Here is a 12,072-nt window from a genome sequence, read left to right as displayed (position 1 = left end):
GGTATGAACAACAGGCTTCCTGCGTCATTGTAGCTGTGCAAGCTCGGTGATGCCTATTACCTGGCGCTCTCTGACAACTGCTGAAATGAACCTGTTTCTAACAAGTCGCAGGAAAATATTGTGAATGGTTGTTTGAGAAGCGTTGCTTTCAAAGTAAATTTCCTTTTATGTAAGATGAACTATGGGTGAGAATGTACAATGGATTTTTTAAATCACAGAGCGTTTGACTCTCATTTAAAAATCAACTCTTTGAGGATGACCATTTAGAAGAATTTCAAGCCCAGAAGATCAGACATTTATGTTTTTGTTAAAAAATTTACTGGTAAATTTGTGATTTATCTTAAATGTAACACACCAAAAAAGATCAACATTATATGTGAAAGCTTAGCTTCTCTTGCAGCTTATTAATCTTAGAGACCAATATTATATGTGAAACTTTTTTTTCTTGTAGCAGCGCTATGTATATTAATTTAAACCATTAACTTTTACTATTTGTGTGTTCCCACTGCTTAACAGTAATGTTGCTATTGGCTGCCTACATCATGTGTCCTATGTTTTGAATATCCGCTGTCATCAGCTGGCGAGAGCACGTGACTTGAGTTATGACTGGCTTAAAAAAGTGCATTGCAGTCTTGATTTCAATGCTTCGGAAAGTAACATGCAGTGTTTGGTGGAATTTGAATTTATACTTTCGTAATACGAAAATATGTAGTGTACATGTTGGTGCACATTAAAGATCTTTCCAAAATGTGTTTTTTTTCTTGAGTTTTGTTTTCTCAAGTGCAAGGAAGTTCTACACCAGTGCATAAAACCATAACCATTCGAAGGATTGAGAAGTTTTACAGTTACGAAGAAAAGTATACTGTCACTTAACATGGAAAAGGTGTATTTTCACGCAGGAGAACATGTATTTTTAACTGGGAAATCAGGGAAAAACCCAGGAATTTTTTTTTTATCCATGTGTAGACCCTGCAATGGCTCAACAGACCATGAAGAAAGACAACTATCCATTTCCATGTATTGATCTCATCCTCGACTGTTCAGAGGGAGCAACATATTTCTCAGCTATGGACATGGAGCAGGTTACTGGCAAATTGAGGCTGACTGGGAGAAGAATTCCTCCATAACTCCTGCCAACCTTCATGAGTTCAAAGATATGCCATTTGGACTATGTAACACTTCAGTCACCCTTGAATATATGATAGACAGCCTGCTTTGACACATTAAATGGATGACGTGACTGTGCTAACGGGACAACAATATCGTTTTTTCGAAGATGCTTGAAGAGTATCTGAGCCACCTAAGAAATGTGTTGAAGTATGTTCAGGCTGCAGGCCTCCATCGGAAGTCGGAAATGGGCCTCTCTGCTGCCCAAGAAATAGTGAACTGCATTGAAGTCTGGCCTGATCCAGAGAAAATTAAGGAGTTAACAGATTTTGTGACTCCACGGCATATTTGTGACGTGAGAAGTTTCTTTGGAATTTGCTTGTTCTATTGGCAATTTATAAAGGATTTCTGTACCAAGAAATTTTCTCTTGCAAGAAATACTGCAGAGAGACACCAAATTTCCTGGAATAAAGCACAAGAGAAATCCTTCATTGTCCTTAAAGAAGCGCCAACATTATCTCCAGATCTAGCATATGAGGTGTTATTTTGCATGCTGTGCTATGTGATATATTCATGGATAAACTTCGAGTCACTATTAATTAATAATTCAGACTGCTTGTGTTCAAACTGCGATGTTGGAATAACCGTGTACATCTTTGTTAATGTAGCCTTCATCTCTTCCTGCGATTTCTACGCGACTGGAAACTGAAAAACTGTCTCAGGGGAGTGACATAGAGGCCTTCTTCCTTTTATCAGTATATTGAATGATTCACTACAATAGCTGAACACATCATACAGTACTCTATGACGAATGACTGTATCAGTACATGCACTCAATACAGTTTCAATAGATAGTAATTAATGTTCATTCTCTCTCGAGTAACAGCTGACATATTGTTCTGTAAGTCTCTCCTAGATATCAGTGATGTCACTGATTGTCACTTACATTGCCCTTCCATGGCAGGATCCAACAACATGGAATAAACCACCAACTGATGGATACTACAAAGTGTAGTAAGAAGAGTGCTGTCATCAACATGGCTTGCAGATACATTGTGTCCATCCAACTCCAGATTACATGCACAGAAAGAAACAAAACTTGTGAATCGCATTTTATGCTAAATTCGGTACTTAAATCAATATTTTATGGTAGCAATCATCAATCTTCATTTTTGTAAATTCTGTACAACACATCACTTCACCAAAGTGATATGTTACAATCAGGAAGATGCTGAAAGTGTGATATCTTATGCTTCCAGATTACTCTGCAAGCCCAAGATGAACTACTCTACAATTGAGAAAGAATGCCTTGCAGCTATTTAATCCACCAACAGGTTCTGACTGTATTTATTCACCAAACCATTCCCTATGCTGGCTGACTGGCCTGAAGGATCTGCCAGGTAGACTGGCATGATGGGCACTAAGGCTTCAGGAGTATGACAACACAATTGTATGCAAAAAACAGATGTAAACACAGGGTCCTATGGCAGAAAACAGCAGTGTAGAAGAAATCTCAGTCATTGCCGCATTAGACGACATTGCTGCTGAAAAAAGTGAAGCCCCAGTATTGCTGAAAGCTGTAGAAGCCTTGAAGAATGAAAAACTTACCAAAGAAGGATCTAATTAATAAACAGAACATTGTATAAGAGGAACTACGATTTGATGTGTATAAGAGGAACTATGATTTGGTTGGGTGGAATGGTTGTTTGTCATGCCAGCTTATCTATGGCCAGTGCTCCTGAAGTATTTCCTTGATTCGTCCAACATCTGGTCATCTGGGATTTGTGAAGTCTCTAGACCATATCAGACACATGTCTCAAACAATCTGTTGGGCGGGGTAGCCACGCTGTCTGAGGCGTCTTGTAGCGGTTCACATGACTCCCTCCCTCTGTCTGACGTTCGAGTCCTCCCTCGGGAATAGGTGTGTGTATTGTCCTTAGCATAAGTTAGTTTAAGTTAGATTAAGTAGTGTGTAAGTTCAGGGACTGATGACCTCAGCAGTTTGGTCCCGTAGAACTTACCACAAATTTCCACTTTTCAACCAATCTGTTAGTGCCAGGTGAGCCACTGTAAAGAATGCCAATAACTTTGTGTCACCAGGTACCAATCTTATTCCACTGAACTGAAGTTGGCTTCTTTTGAGGGGGGGTGGGGGGCAGTTTCCAAAGTTGTCAAAAGAAAATTGATGGATAATAGTCTACATTGGCTAACTCGTATGCTGTACTTTTGTCAAAGCTGTGCCAACTGCTGGAGCTCTGAAAATTATGAAATGCCTTGTAGAAGATGTGGTTTTGAAGCACGGAGCACCATCTGTTGTGATGTGTAATCATGAAAAAGTTTTCTAGTCAAGACCAGTATCATAAGTAATTTCATGTTGGGACATCAGCCACAGAACCACTACTGCCTACCATCCACAGATGAATGGCCTCACAGAACGCTTTAGCAAGCCAGTGGTAAATATGCTTTTAATGTATGTTGAGGTTGAACAGACAAACTGGAATATGATACTGCCCATCATGAGATTTGCATTCTACACAGCAAAGCAAAGCAAAGCACTGCAGATTTCACACAGTTCTTTCTGCTACACCGTCGTGAGGCCTGAAAGACTATGGATATACTGTTCCCGTTTCAACTGTGCTGTCCTCAGGATGACTCATCACCAGGGCTGAAGAAACAAAGCAGTTCGCTTGCATACGAACCCTGGACACCCTGAGAGACTTGGTCCATACGCCTGTGCAGCAAGTGGGACTTTTGAAAATGTTACTAAAGCAGTACTTTTGGCCATATCGTATTTACCAGGAAGGCAGGACTCCTTATCGTGCCCTACTAGAGTTAAGAAGCATAAATTTAGGTTCAAGAAATTGAAGACCCACTCGACAATCGTGAAGCTTTGACAGGCAGGGCTGCCTCAGTGTAGTGAAGAGGATGTAACAACACTACCAGAATGCGAGGATGCATGAGATCTGCCATACAGAGGATCATTGTAAGATCTAGATCCAGGACGTTGTAATGAGCACCAATGAGAACTTCTGAAATAGCTGGTTGTTTTTTCTCCAGAAGACGGAACCAAGAGTTGTTGTACTTACTGTGGAAAATAGTTGCTAGCACCACTGGCTGGCATGCTACAGGTTTCCAGTTCAAACTCGACCACCAGGAATTATTTTTTATTTAGTACTTCTTCTGGAAAATTCTTGAAAAATCTCTTGTTTGTAAAATTTGTATATTGTGGAATATTGATGTTTGTATAAATAGCTATACTCTCTGTGTAGGAGATCAGTTGTGTTCTGGCAGTACACTAATGTTTATAATAAATGAGCTTCCAGTTCTAAGTGTTGAACTTCATTAATGACTCTGGCTTTGCACTTGGTTGTGGTTTTGATGTGACAGTACTATTGTCAACAGCAGACTGTAAATTATGTTGTGAACAAAAAACTTAGTGAAATACTTCATGAATAATAATTTCATGATTTTTTATTTGTATAGCATATGCATTATTGTTCATCATCGTCATCATCATCTTCTTCTTCTTCTTCTTCTTCTTCTTCTTGTACAGTTTACAGTCACTGGCCAGTCTGTCTGGAATCAAGCCTCTCCATTGTCTTCTGCCTTTCCACCATCACTGTCTCCACCTCAATCCAGTCTTCTCCTCTATATCAAATGCACTTTTTCACTCCTTTCAACCATTTACCTCTTGGTCTTTTTTCCTTCCTTTTCTCTTTTGGGACATCCTCTTCTCCTCTATTTGCTTAACAAGTCCATAACATCTAATTGTTGGTTCCTCTGTCCTATCCTCCTCCACTAATTTCCTGATCATTAATATGTGCATCTTTGTAATTCCAATACTATTTTTCAAGAATTGCATCTCACTAGCTTGGACTTTGCTTTTCTCTCTCCCTTTTATTATCTGTATCACTGTGTAATGAAATGAAGGAAGAGAAGCAAAATGCAAGCTATTGAGAAGAAATTTTTGAACAATAGTAATGCATAATATGCATTAACGTATTTCTAATAATAGGAGATCATAAAAGAAGCAAAAATTAATATTAGCATCATGATTGGTATAATAACAAGTTGGATAGTTCTGCCTTAGTCTGTCGTAATACACTGAAGTGGCAAAAGTCGTCAGATACCTCCTAATATTGCACTGGACCTCATTTTGCCTGGTATGGTGTCGAAACTTGACATGGCATAGGCCCAGCAAGTCATCCTGTGTAAATACTGAGCCATGCTGCCTCTGTAGCCATCCATAATTATGCAAGTGTTGCTGAAGCAAGATTCTATGCATGAAATGACCTCTTGATTATGTCCCTTAAATGTTCGTGGGATTCATGTCGGGAGATCTGGGTGGCCAAATCATTCTCTTGAATTGTCCAGAATGTTCTTCAAACCAATCATGAATGATTTTGTTATCCATAAAAATTCCATTGTTTGGGAACATGAAGTCCATGAATGGTCGCAGATTGTTTCCAACTAGCCTAACATAACCATTTCTATTGTATGATTGGTTCAGTGGGAGCTGAGGACCCAGTCCATTCTCTGTAAACACAGCTGACACCATTATGGAGCCACCACCAGCTTACACAGTACCTTGTGGACAACTTAGATCCATGGTTTTGTGGAGCCTGCACCTCACTTAAACCCTAACATCAGCACTTACCAACTAAAATTGTTACTGATCTGACCAGGCCATGCTTTTCCAGTTGTCTAGGGTCCAAGCAATATAGTCATGAGCCCAGGAGAGGCACTGCAGTCAATGTCGTTATGTTACCAAAGGTACTCACATTAGTCATCTGCTGCCCTAGCCCTCTAACACCAAATGCCCCACATTGATTTCTGTGGTTGTTTCATGCAGTATCACTTGTCTGTTAGCACTGATAACTCTACGCAAATGCCGCTGCTCTTGGTCATTAAGTGAAGGACGTCGGCCACTGCATTGCCTATGGTGAGAGATAATGCCTGAAATTTGGTATTCTCAGCACACTTTGACACTGTGGATGGATCTCAGAATATTGCATTCCCTAGCGATTTCCAAAGTGGAATGTCAAATGTGTGTAGCTGCATTTACCATACCATGTTCAAAGTCTGTTATTTCCCATCATATGGCCATAATCACACTGGAAACCTTTTCACTTGAATTACCTGAGTACAAACGACATCTCTGCCAAAGCACTACCCTTCTAAACCTTAGGTACTGCCATCCATATACACATATATCGCTACTCAAGACTTTTGTCATCTTAGTGTTAGCTTACTGTTGTTGGCACTCTTTATCACATTCTAGACAATAACTTTAAGGACTGATGTACATTATGATGATTTAAAATACACTGAATATGTTAAGAGTTTTAAGATTCAATGTTTATGACAAAATCACATAAATGCTCACTTAGACTGATGTTGATGTTTCAACTGTATTAGACTTTTCTTTGCTGCAGTTGAATCACTTAGGTTTCTGTGCAATCACCCCACCTGGATATATTTGGCATCCTGACGCTTCTAAATCATCTGAATTCTTGTCATTGTCACTGAAGCTGACAAACTAAATACCAATTCTTTTCCACTTGTTAATTGGACATCAGTATTTTGTATGTGAAAGGGATTGTTGTTTTTTATGAATTTCTTAGTAACTGTCCTTCAGCATGACAGTTATTGCTGTGTCTGTCATTTGTTCTTGTTTTTTGGTTGATTGTTTTCTTGTTTTGTCTTTTGTATTTATTTTGAAAGCAGTGAAACACTGGGTGCTGATTTCAGTTGGTTCCTCAATTCCTTACTCAGACCATTGACAACTTTCTTCTGTTTTGATTACTCTGACTGCTTTACTGCAGAATGTTTATTTATAGATCAAACTCTTTATAGGCATCAAAACAGTCTGCTCTTTCTTGACATTACCCACTTACAGAGAATGATGCTCCATTGTTGGAGCTGATTCATTGTATCATCTCAAGATGACCTGAAACCTCATCTAGAAGTCAGCTTTCTTTGTGCTCCTCTGGCAGATTACAAGAACAAATACCAACTAATATGAGTAATGAACTGAAAAGAAATATCTGAGGGAGTGCTAACATACAGTGTATGACTTTATGCCTTGGTTTTATTACAAAACTTACTTTCGTCATATTCACTGAAAAGTTATTTGACACTCCAAGCTGAAATAAACTGTAAAATGTGACTTGATTGTAGTTAAAGTCTACAAGAAAAATGTTAGCAAGAGCTTTTGGCACATGAATATAATTTTTTGTTCACAGGTTCCGCATTCAGAACATACCAGTGCTTGCTGCTCATCACAGTTGTTACAATTTAAAATTTATATTTTCTGTATTGGTTGAAGGCAGCAACAGCGATACAGTACTGTAAGCTTTTCACATTCAAGTTGTTGGATCAGATGTTGGTGACATACTGTTTCTGGTTCATAGAACAAGTGGTGTTGTTGCATTGTGTTTCATTCAATTTTATGGGAAAAAGGTACTGTGTGAATATCAGGATATCATGTGATTAAATTACACAAGCCATGAAAGGCAAATAATTTCCATTAGCACAAAAATCACAAAATATGTCTTACAATTAATGGTGAACCACTGTGAAACCACTTACATTGTAGTTAGAGTTGCAAGTGAGTAGGACACACAAAAGAGGAAGAGATAACTGTAACTTTGGAATTCACTTTTCAGTTGTTTTGTATTAAATGTCAAGATTATAAGGGCACATTTTGTAGCCAGTAATCCTACATAATTTTGTACATTATATCAATTATTTGATTATGTTGGAATAATACAGAAAGGTGTCTTTCATTATCATGGAATTTGAAAATAGGCTGGGAAGTACTAAGGCTACAATGACAATCATCTCTGTCCCAGCACTCATTTGCACTTTACCTTCAGTGTGAGTAATGGTGTAATGTTTTCTTTTAGTAAGTAACTTTTATAAATAATGAGGCCAGTTTTAATGTTTAGAACCAACAGAGCGTTATATTTTGCCGAATGTTATGTGCTTCTGTGTTTATATTGCGATGAATGAATGTATGCTTACATATGTTTATAAAATTTTGTACATTGATACAAAACTTACAGCTTTGCTATGTGATCTGTGTATCAAATTAAATATACAGTAAGTTTGGAAAATCAAATTACATATAAAATATTCTGTGATATTTCAACAGTATACTTGTAAATAATAGTGAACAAATGAGAAAATCTATATATATACATATATATAAGTCAGAGGTGGGGGGAGGACGGGAGGGAGGGTGGGGGGGGGGGGCGGAGAGAGAGAGACAGAGAGAGAGGGAGAGAGAGAATGAGAGAGAGAGAGAGAGAGAAATATTTAAATGAAATGTATTTTGAAAATGTTAATTTTTGTAACTTATTTTGCACATTGTGTGATTCACATTTCCCAATAATCATCAAAATATTAAAGGCAATAATTTTGATGATTTCAAAATTCAATAAAAGAATATAATTGTTCTTGTCTAAGCTTGCTTGCTTCAGTTTTTTCCCCAGCTGAATTATAAAAAATTTGGAAAGATTTAATATTATCCATCATGATAATGGTCAATAAATAAAATTATTTCATATTATTAAGGGGGAAAAGGTAATGCATATTATAAATGTGGTAATTTGTTCTAAACTGAATTGGTTCATTCTCTTGTGGTTATACAATAGTGTATATACAGAAGAGCAGTAAGGAGTATGCAGATATTACATTGGTGTGATTCAGGCTGTAACTGCAACACTCTAAATCAAAATGTGTGGGGTTGAGTACGCAATTAGTCCAAATACTTTTTTTTTTTTTTTTTTTTTTGTCACTTATTGATTTTTTTCACCTATGACAGTACTTTATTAAAATGAAAAATAATAATTTGGATAGTAGTTCATAGTCCTTGTTAAACCCAGTTCAAAAGTTGGAAGAAGACAAGGACAGACCACCTCCAATACAGCCTTGCCTAGTAGAACTCTGTGGTATGCAAACCATTCTTCAGGTTAACTGGCACGTTTCCACTGTTTTCAAGAGCAGAGCTTTGACAGGTGATGAAGTCATTGCTCCAGTACAAATACTAATGTAGAGGTACTATATTTGCTCTTATTTTGATGAATGTTAATTTGATGCCACTGTGGTTGTAGCCTATCCATTACCTGTACAAATATGCCCACAGTAGTTGTGCCTTCTTCAAATCTGGCTGAAAAGTTGGTAGTTGAAAGTACCGGTAGACTATTTTAAATAATATTATCCATGCCAAGATTACAATTCAGACACTTGAATTGCACTTTTATTGCCAAGTGAGCTAGTGCTTATGACCAGCTTGAGTCTCATTTACTTAAATTATGCACAGATAAGCAGGTATCCACGTACTGCATTTGGCTGATGTTTGATAATGTGATTGTTTGAGTACATTAACCTGACATTGAAGTAATTGTTCACAAAAGTACAGTGTGGTAAACTAATATTTAACACCATCACAGAATGATACTCTTAATACACTGTCTTTCAGAGCTAACAGTAAAATTAGTATGAACATGATGCGCACAGTAATCATTGGGAAATAACACAATTCACAATCTGATCCTATTGTCAAGTGATCAGTAGACATTATTGTAAGATTAACACAGTCCATGAACGTAATTACACATTCACAGTCCAATTAATTATTTAAAACAATCCCTGGATTATTGAATAAACCCATGGACAGAAAATCTAGATAAATTCTTGTGCTTTTTGTGACTTGTAATATATACTACAACAACTGCAGTACATTTCCCCGTATTGACAGACGTAGTTTCTACTAATTTCAGATTAACTGCAGACTGACTTAATATGGCTCCCAACATGCCTCATTTGTAAGTTTACAATAATTAGAGCAGAATGTAGTTGTTGTTGTTTGCTTAATTTTCATAAATTACAAGTAAAGATATACATTACTGTGTAAATGAATGGTGGAAGAAGATTCATTTGAATGTGAACTTTCAGAAACAGAAATAATGTCTATTGAATTATGCTGGCTAATTTGCCTGAATATGAGATCCTATTTCAGCAACAATGTTTTTTTTTTTTTAATCAGGGATGTTAATTACTCTGAAACTAAATGGGTGCAAATGTTGCTACCATATTTTCGTCATTGATTGTATAAATACAATAGTTATTCACATAGCTTTGTCATCTACTTTATCAGGAAGTTGGCAATTGGTTGTATGTTTACATATGAATAATGACGATGAAGTCTGAGATTACTATTATTTTGTAATTAGCAGGATTTTTACAGAATCTAGTTAGCTCATTAAATCCTGATACAAAAAAAGCAATAGATAATAAAATTTAGTTGGATAAGCCCTGAGTCAATATTCAAATGTATTGAACAGTACTGAAACTATAACAAAATTTGAGAAAAAAAATTTGGGTGGAAGAAAAACACAACTGAAAAGGACCCACCTGCTTTCTTTCCACGGTGAGATAGCACTATAACCTAATGCACTCTGTACCAGTAGTGTAAGCATTATGGTAGTGCACGTCCCACCAAGTATGGGTGTCCACATGCATGATGTTTATCACTTGTTGTATGCTCATAAAAAGATATTTTATGTAGGCATAATGTGTGTGTGTCTGTGTGTGTGTGTGTGTGTGTGTGTGTGTGTGTTTGAGAGAGAGAGAGAGAGAGAGAGAGAGACAGAGACAGAGACAGAGATGATGAGGGTGCACGTGTGTGTGTATCATACATTAGTTTTAGAAATCATGCAGTCGAGGTTGTTGATATTGTATGGTCTCCCGACTTCGTCTGCAATCTAGGGGGCAGTAATCATTTGTGAGTACATTTCATTTCTTTGGATTTGTGAGGTGAGGTGATATTTCCAGCAAATTGTTTGCAACAGCAAATTGTCTAGTATTATGACAGTAAAATCTAGTCTACAGCATGACAGACATGAAAAAAGAAGCAGCTTTATGAACATAAAGATTCGGAGATGGTAATCCTGTATTTAGCAGAGAAGAAAATGCTGAAAAGTGCAAGTAAAACTTAGAAGACCTATACAAAAGAAAGAAACCAAAGGGTAGTATTATGTGAACGAAAGAGGAATAGGATGAAATTGAAGTAGACACAATACTGTGTGAACAAGTTGACAGAGTAGTGATTTAAACTGATACAATGCTCCAGGATTAGATAACATTTTCTCAGAATTTTTAAGATAGCTGGAACAACCATGACAAACCTGTTCCACTTTGTCTGTAGAAGGTACAAGACAAACATAATACCTATTACTTTAAAAAAAAGTGTTGTTGTTGTGGTCTTAATAGTGAAGACTGGTTTGATACAGTTTTACATGCTAGTCCATCGTATGCAAGTCTCTCCATCTCTCCATAACTACTGCAACCTTCATCTACTTTAAACTGCTAACTGTAGTGAAGCCTTGATCTCCCTCAATAGTGTTTAAGCCCCCCCCCCACACACACACACACACACATACACAAACATACTGTCCTCCATTATCAAATTAACTGTTTTTGCCAAAGAATATAAATGCGTAAATCAGACATGTTTCTCTCATCAGCGTACAACACAAAAATAGCAGTACCACAACATACACACTTATGCAACAATCACAGTCATGTATATTCAACAAATACACTTAAACACAACTCTCAGGCTTTATGAAGGAATGGTGCCAGTGTGTGAGAAGGAAGAAAAGCTTTTCCAATTAGGAGGGTGAACCCACACCTTTCGGTCTCTCATCCAATCATCCCATATGACTTTACTTTTCTTTTACCTGATTAAATTTGGCTACATTCTGTTACCTATGTTCTATATTGTTTTGTTGACATTTACCTTATAACTTCTTTTCAACTGATCTTCCAAGTCCTGTGTCAACTTTGACAGAATGAAAGGTCATTCACAAACCTTTAAGTTTTGTGTTTTTTTGAAGTTCCCAGCAGATCAAATATTCCATCATTTTCCAGGCCCAGGCGTGCATCCACTATCTTTTT

The 12,072-nt window shown here is 37.1% G+C and overlaps 1 protein-coding gene across 1 annotated transcript in view; it reads left to right on the top strand.

Annotated features, from left to right (window-relative positions):
* Nucleotides 1-8,300, top strand: part of LOC124804822 (nischarin) — a 63,893-nt gene extending 55,593 nt beyond the window's left edge. The window contains exon 6 of the mRNA XM_047265164.1: nt 7,353-8,300. The gene's annotated coding sequence lies outside the window, so the exon portion shown is untranslated. The remainder of the gene's footprint in view (nt 1-7,352) is intronic.
* The last annotated feature ends 3,772 nt before the right edge of the window (nt 8,301-12,072 follow it).

This window comes from Schistocerca piceifrons, chromosome 7 (assembly GCF_021461385.2).
Source record: "Schistocerca piceifrons isolate TAMUIC-IGC-003096 chromosome 7, iqSchPice1.1, whole genome shotgun sequence".
Classification (NCBI taxonomy): domain Eukaryota; kingdom Metazoa; phylum Arthropoda; class Insecta; order Orthoptera; family Acrididae; genus Schistocerca; species Schistocerca piceifrons.
This window is presented reverse-complemented; position numbering and strand designations above follow the sequence as displayed.